Genomic DNA, 7,382 nt, shown 5'->3' on the forward strand with positions numbered 1-7,382 from the left:
GAGATTCAAGAGGTTTATTCGTCACATACATATACATACTTTCCTACATATATGCAGTGAAATGTCGATGCAACGCGTCATATGACCGCGTCATATAAAAAGGCCTTGCATTTACATTATCGAGTGTCCCAAGTAATTGGCGAGGAATTAATATTAATCCTGTCCATCGCCTGTATAGACGGTCACATAGAGCACTAATCATTCCTGGAGGCGTGAAACCAAGAAGAGGAAATAAAAATGAAAGTAAATAACAGGATGGAAGAAACATATGCAAAATATAAAGATTTTGGGCGTCCTCAGAGGTTGTTTATGGAGATCTCGGAAAAAATAACAAAATGACAAAACGTTTTCCCTTTATTTTGCTGTTTCTCCACACCACAACCAGCAGCAAGTGATTGCTAATTGCGCCTGATGGCTGCGTCCGTCGGGGTTTGAATAATTGTAAGTCGCTTTGGATAAAAGCGTCTGCTAAATGCAGTGTAATGTAATGTAAAGTGAGCATCTCCACATTCCTCTCCCTCACTCTTCTGCATCTGCGTCCTCCATGCAGAGAACAACCCAGAACCCCTCATCACCTCGGCCTAATCGCCCTCTTTTCTCGACACTCTGCCCCGATAACATCAACTGACGCAAATAACAGAGCTCAACCCGCCGATCAGCTGGACCCCCCACCCCCCAGAACCCCCTCCCCCCCGCAGTCAGAGACACACAAACAAACAGACCAAAAAAAAACAAAACTGGTGGAAAATTGATTGGTATGTGTTGTCACAATTAAAAACAAATAAGTAAAAAAAAAAAAAGGGAAAAATAAAAAGTTGTTGCTTTGCTTGAGGAAAGCTAGATTCGTTTTCAGTAATGTATTTCGTTATCTCGCTGTTTTGTGATTGACTCACATAACAATTCATCAGAATGCAGGGATAAAGGTCCCTGAAACTTTTCTCCCTGAAGGAGAACACCCAGACCCCCCCTCCCCCGGCTAATGCTTGGTCAGTGGGGTTGAGTCGGATTGAGGTGCAGCGGCAGCATCGGATGGTTGGGTGGAGTTTGGGCTGTGAGGTATCTGGGAGGGTGGATGCACCTGGAAGGAGTTTTGTGGCGTGTCGCCTAGGGCTCCAAAAAGGCCAGAGCCGGCCCTGCCCGTCAGGCTCCAGAGCCTGGGGGGAGAGCAGGCAGGGACGCTGTGGAGGGCGCGGCGGCGTCTCCCTCGGGTCAAACGTGGGGAGGCGCATGGATTTTCGATTCTTCAAAGTGGTCGCCCTTTTGCCCCGATGACAGCTTCTCTGGAGCTGCTTCGTGAGGTCGTCACCCGAAATGCTGGGGCTGCCGTGTTCAAAGAGAATTTGTGGAATTAATTTCCCTAAATGCGTTACGCAGGGAAACGGGCGAGGCTAGCACTATGAAGACCAATGCTTCCACCTCCAGTGGAAGAGGAGTTTGCGTGCGTTTCCAAACAAAGTAAACCCTTTTTTTGGGAACTTTTTTTTTTTTTTTTTGCCCAGAATACAATTTATTCAGGGGAATGCCCTCGTGCCTGAATAAATGGTCTGGATGTTTATTTTAAACATGCAAAACGGAACTAATCAGGCTGAGATCATCTACTTAGAGAGTTTTTCTGGGGACTGTCTTTTTGGGGCGGAATTTGGAGGCACTGGAAGTGTAAACTTTGTTTCCCCCTTTCAGCTGGTTATAAGTACACACACCCCAGGTTAATTCCCGGCGAGAGCATTAAGAGTTGAGAGTGAGGCAAACTTTTAAGGCCCATATCTCCCCAGTGTGATATTTCCCTTCCAGCCTCATACTGATTACTACGATATACTGTATATATGTATTTTTTTTTTTCCGTTCTCGAAAAACTGCGGCACTCCTGTTTATTTCAACAGTTTCTCTATTGTCGAAGCGCCCCGGGCATCACCTAGAATTAAAAAGGTAAAAAATCCTTCCCTTATGTTCCTCTTTACCTCTCGTCTAAATGTTGCAGGGGCACGATGGGGAATCGTGTGTGTGTGTGTTTTGTGTGTGTGTGTGTGTGTGTGTGTGTGTGTGTGTGTGTGTGTGTGTGTGTGTGTGTGTGTGTGTGTGTGTGTGTGTGTGTGTGTGTGTGTGTGTGTGTGATATCACACAGACTGCTCCTCTAAGTCTACTTCTGTTTTGCATATCAACCCAAAACAAATCTGTTATTTTACATACGATTTTATAAAATGTTGTCCATCCGACCTCATTGACTAAAGCTCGGCGGCTCCTTCCTGCCGCCCGATGGGCTTCACGTAAAACTGAAATTCAACCCAATTGTTTTTATTGGTACTCCTCCTGTGCCTTTGGATAGAGCCGTGCTTCGTAAATCTAAGTTGGGACTATCATTATTCGCGCGGGCGTGAAAGATTTCGCCGTCCACTCCGACTTCGGGGCTTCGGTGGAAACCGCTTATTTGGATCAAGAAGCTTGGCGCATAGCCATTCCTATACAAATGCTGTACAAATAATTTGCTTATAGTATTCAAGTAGTCCGTGTACAGTGTTCATTTTGGCTCTTTACATACATGACAACATATGGAAAAAAAAAATGTAACTACTGTAATTATATATATTTTTACTTTACTTCCATGGTATTTCGCCTCATGGTTAATTGCACTGGGGCTTTTTCATGAAACACTTTTAAATCTTGTCCGACAATAATTTGAAGTTTAAAATGTATTTAAGATGGATGATTGGTAAAACAGGCAGGTGTAGAGCAGTGGCGTGAAGGCGTAATGGAGAGGGAGCGATCTCCGCTTCGCTGCGTGTCCCCATTTCCAGTTTCCCCTGAAAACAAATATTAAAAAAATGGAAATAAAAATTGTTTATATTTTAGATGTATTTTTTTTCCTCTGTTTCCCAATTGAATGCAACAAAAAAAACCCAAAAAACCCATGCGTCCCGTGTCAGTCTCCGCAGAGCCACTGATGCCATTAGATGGTGTCGTCTGCAGAAGAAATAAAGAAAAGAAGGGAAAAAAAATTAGTTTGATAATCATCCACTTGTAGTGATCACTATGAGAGGTCTCCGCCGTATCTGCCGACCAAGCCCCCGGATCTCCTCGAGTGTCGGTTAAATGGAGACGGCTTTGTAAGACTCTTGACTAAAAGAGAGCGTGATTTTACACCCAATTAAGTTTCCTAGCTTCTGGCGGTTCCAACAGAAGCCAGGAAACAGCCGAAAGCAGAACGAGTGGAGTCGTGTCCCGGGAAAGGCAAGTTTTGTCGGAGGTAAGTAGTGATTACGTGTACTGTTTTCTGGGATCAGGGGAGTTATGGTTTTGTTGTGTAAGTAGGTTGTGCGTTGTGTATCCTTCCAACCAATGATTAGCAGTAAAAGTTGACCTCTTCAGTCAATGTTAAAATATGCACTAAATTGGTGTAACGGTGTGTAACGGTGTCCAACACTGAGGCCCATGGCTGCTGGTGATGAAAGGTTCGACGTTGTTTGTGCGAGTCGGTTCTCGGCGTGTCACTCTGTAAAATGAGTCCTCTGATTTTGCCGTCGTCCGTTCAATTCAGTTGCTGTGACGCACAGATGAGCCAGGGAGGGTGTATTGTGGAAAAGTAAATCTAAATTGAACTCTCCCAAAAATCATTACATTCCCTGAATGCCAAGTGCATACCGCAAAAAAAAATCTTTTAGCCTCATTGGGTCAAAATGATTTCTTTTGGCAGAGGAACGCCAAAGGTGTGAAACCCAAAAGTAATTTACTTCGGTCCAAATTATTTATTTTGTTGGAGGCAAGGAAGCAGATGCCTTGGCCTTAACTTTGTGCACATTCCTTTTGTCCTCTGTTCATATTTTCAGATCATCAATCCATCCTCACCCACCGAACCGTGAATGAAACAAAATCCTTTGCCAGCGTGATTCCCGAATTCCGACTCATTCAAAAGATTCGACAAGACCCTGATTCTTACATCTCTAGTCCCAATCGCCTCTCTAGCTGCTCTTGTCCACACCGCGATCGTGCCCCGGGAGACTCCTACCGGATCAATGTGCTTCTGAGGCCATGGGTTGGTTCTTGTGGTGTGGGTGGGGGGGCATGAATCAATCGCTACCCCTCATTTATTTATCACGTAGCCTACTGAAAATACATAGCGGGCAAAATTCTAAATAAATGAGCCAGCGGAGCATTGCTTCCAAAATATCAATGCACATATCAATACTCTGTCAACAAAATCCTGGACCGAATTCTCGACATACATATGGAGTCGGTGTGGTTGCCTCGTTGACCGCCTTGTTTTTGGTGGCTCATCATGTTTGCAGAGTGTGTTTCCGGTACGTTTTTTTTTTTTTTTTTTTTCTTTTTTAGTTTTTGTTTTTTTTACACACATGAATCACTTAAACAACAGAGGAGGGATGGGTGAATGTAGACGATCTGTAGCCTCCGGTCACTTATCGCTCTGCCTCTCAGAATAATACCTGAAACACGCTTGCTTTTGGATGCCGTTCGGGTTCCGCCCGCTGTTGTGACAAAGGTTCTGCTCTCTCTATCGTCCGTTCTGTGCATGGCTAAAAACATTTGCGCTGCAAATCCCAAACAACAACGGCCGCCTCATGGGCTCCCGCTAAGCTCCGGCTTGTATCTGCCGAGCTCGGCAGACGGTGGAAAGTTCGCCCAGAGGTTTTGGTCTACCGCCCCCCGTTCAGACATGACGACGCTCGAACCGCGGAAAATGAAGAGGAAGCAAACTTCCTTTTGTGTGCATTTCATACTCATGTCCCACTTCTGCCCCTGGCCTCCTTTATTTGATTTAAAAATACATTTCTGTAATTTAGCACGTTATTATTCTGGCCCGTTGGCCAGGATGGTCACACCACCCAAGTGGCTTTTTCGGGGGCCCTCTGGCGCAGACACAGACGACGGGGGGGTTGTTCAGACCAGTATATTGTCGAGAGGAAGGCTAGGTGCAATTCGCCAGGAGCCTACTGTTCATTAGCCCAACCAATGGGCGTCAGGTGTAGCTGCTCAAACCACCCCACCCGCACACCACAATGAGCAGTGCTGAAAAGTTTCTCTTTTTGGAGATTTGGCTTTTTACGAGTGACTATTCCTTCAGTGTTTTCCCATTACTCGTTTGTTTGATTTAGTTTGTGTAACCGATCACAAGTTGTGGTTTGGCTTAGAGTTGTGAATGGAATTCTCCCAGGAATCATGTGACTCTGTCAAAATGATCTATTTCGGTGGAAAGCAAAGTGTGAATCAGTCCCATTGAATGTGAATTGAAATCTCAGTTCAGCCTGCCTGCCCGGGGTGCGGTTACCGAGTCGACAATGAACGACTCTTTTGCCGGAATAGCCAATAGGAGGGATGATACGCTCTCAATGGCGCTGATCCTAGGAATATGGACAACCCCGACCAATGCGTCATTATTATGCTAAGATTACGCTACTTTTATTTTTTATTTTTTTATTTTTTATATTAAAAATGCCCCTTAAACTATTGTTAAAATAAGGAACATTCACCAATAAGGACAATCATTTATTTTAAAGGACATATGGCAAGACTAATATTGTAATTTTTCAATAGGCCTATAGCGTTCGTGTTGTGTCCAGATGCCAGCCGCATCTCCATCACTGCCATCATCCTCCTCCTCCTCCTCTGGTTACAGCTCCATCCAGCTGTCCATCCATCGCCAAGGGAGGCACGCTCCCCTCCACCACTGCCAGGCTTCTCTTCACCCAAAGGACCTCTGCCTCCCTCCTCGGTTGGTGCGCACCCTGGGACAGCCTCCGAGGCGGCTGCGGGAGACAGTCCTGCTGGCTGTTCGCCTGTGCTGGTCATTGGGGAACAGCCATGGTCCGTCATTTCCAGATCAACATGTTCCGCACTTCCTGCCACCCAGGTGCATGGGTCCAGGACATGAACATCACCATCCTGCAGCTGCTTAACCATCACCCATCTGTCTCCGCTGTTGTCGTGCATGTGGGCGCCAACGACCTTAAAACACCGCAATCAGAGGAACTTAGGGAAGACGTAAAGTTAAGCCGATTGCGGCAGCTGCACATCCGGCTGAAGGACTACTGCTGCAGCAGAGGCATCCCCCATGTGGACAACTTCACCACCTTCTACAATATTCTGGAACATTTTAAGGACGATCGCCACCATCCAAACCATGAAGGATCCCGTCTGCTTTCCATAAACATTGGACTGGCACTCCTCTCCTGCAACGCATTCACCTCCTGACGGTCAGTGAGTCCAACACATGCATCCACTATACAGTCACCTCCTCCATCCTCTACTCCAGCTGCCCACTCAGCTCTCCTAAACGGGACTGTTACGCCTTCCACCATAACCACCATCATTTCCCTTCGTAGACCTACGGTGGCGCGCTCATTATCACGCCCCCTTGCTGCTAACCATAATGATATCATTTGAGTTCCCAAACAACCTCTGTTCCCTTGTGCTGCTGCTGCTGCTATCTGTAAACCTGTAAACGTTGGTCTTTTAAACATCATATCTCTCGCATGTTTAAAAGCACTCCCATTTCACATAGTAGTTTTACGTCATTTGAACATCTTGGTTTTAGGCTTAATTCTAAGGACCCGGTGATCATTTTAATAATTTATAGACCGAGACCAAATAATGTTTTTAACCAAGAATTTGTTGTTATCTCATTTTATGTCAAATTATGACAAAATTCTGATTTTAGGTGATTTCAACATACATGTCTGCTGCCCCAGCCACACTTTGGTTAGTGATGTTATGGATGTTCTTGAGTCTTATAACCTCACTCAAGCGTAAAGAGAACCTACACATTCTAATGGCCACAAACATTGAGACAAAGGATATCTGTGTGTGCGCGATCTCACAGCGGTTTTATTCAGTGTTGTCTGATCCCAATTTACTATTAATCACAACAATCCTGTCTGCTGCCATGTTTTTAACTCTACCTCAGCGAGTACGTTTTGTGTGCTTTTCAATGCTGCTGCTTCACCTTTAACTGCCTTTCATCCAGATTTTAACACAGAGGAGCTCGTCTCCCATTTTAATGACACTGTCTGACTGTCTTGGACTGTCGCCCCACACAAAGACAAAAAGTCAAATAAAACGTCGCAGCCCTGGCTAAATGAACCCACCCAAGACCTAAAGAGAGAATGTAGGAGAAAGGAACGGAAATGGAAGAAGAGTGCTTTAAAGGTATTTTATGAGATCTTGAAAGACGCTACGTTAATTATAAAAGAGCAGTTAAAGAAGCAAGAGCAGCTTTCTTCTCTAACCTGATTGTTGCAAAGCATTCCAAGCCCAGAATTTTATTTAAGGTAATAGGCTCAAGCTCAACCGGGTCTTCTTTCCCTGCTGATTCTGCCAAGCCCATTCCCTTGGCTGTGGTTTCGCTGGATAGTGGGTAGGGACAGCAGGAATGT

This window comes from Zeus faber (genome assembly GCF_960531495.2).
Source record: "Zeus faber genome assembly, chromosome: 16".
Lineage (NCBI taxonomy): Eukaryota > Metazoa > Chordata > Actinopteri > Zeiformes > Zeidae > Zeus > Zeus faber.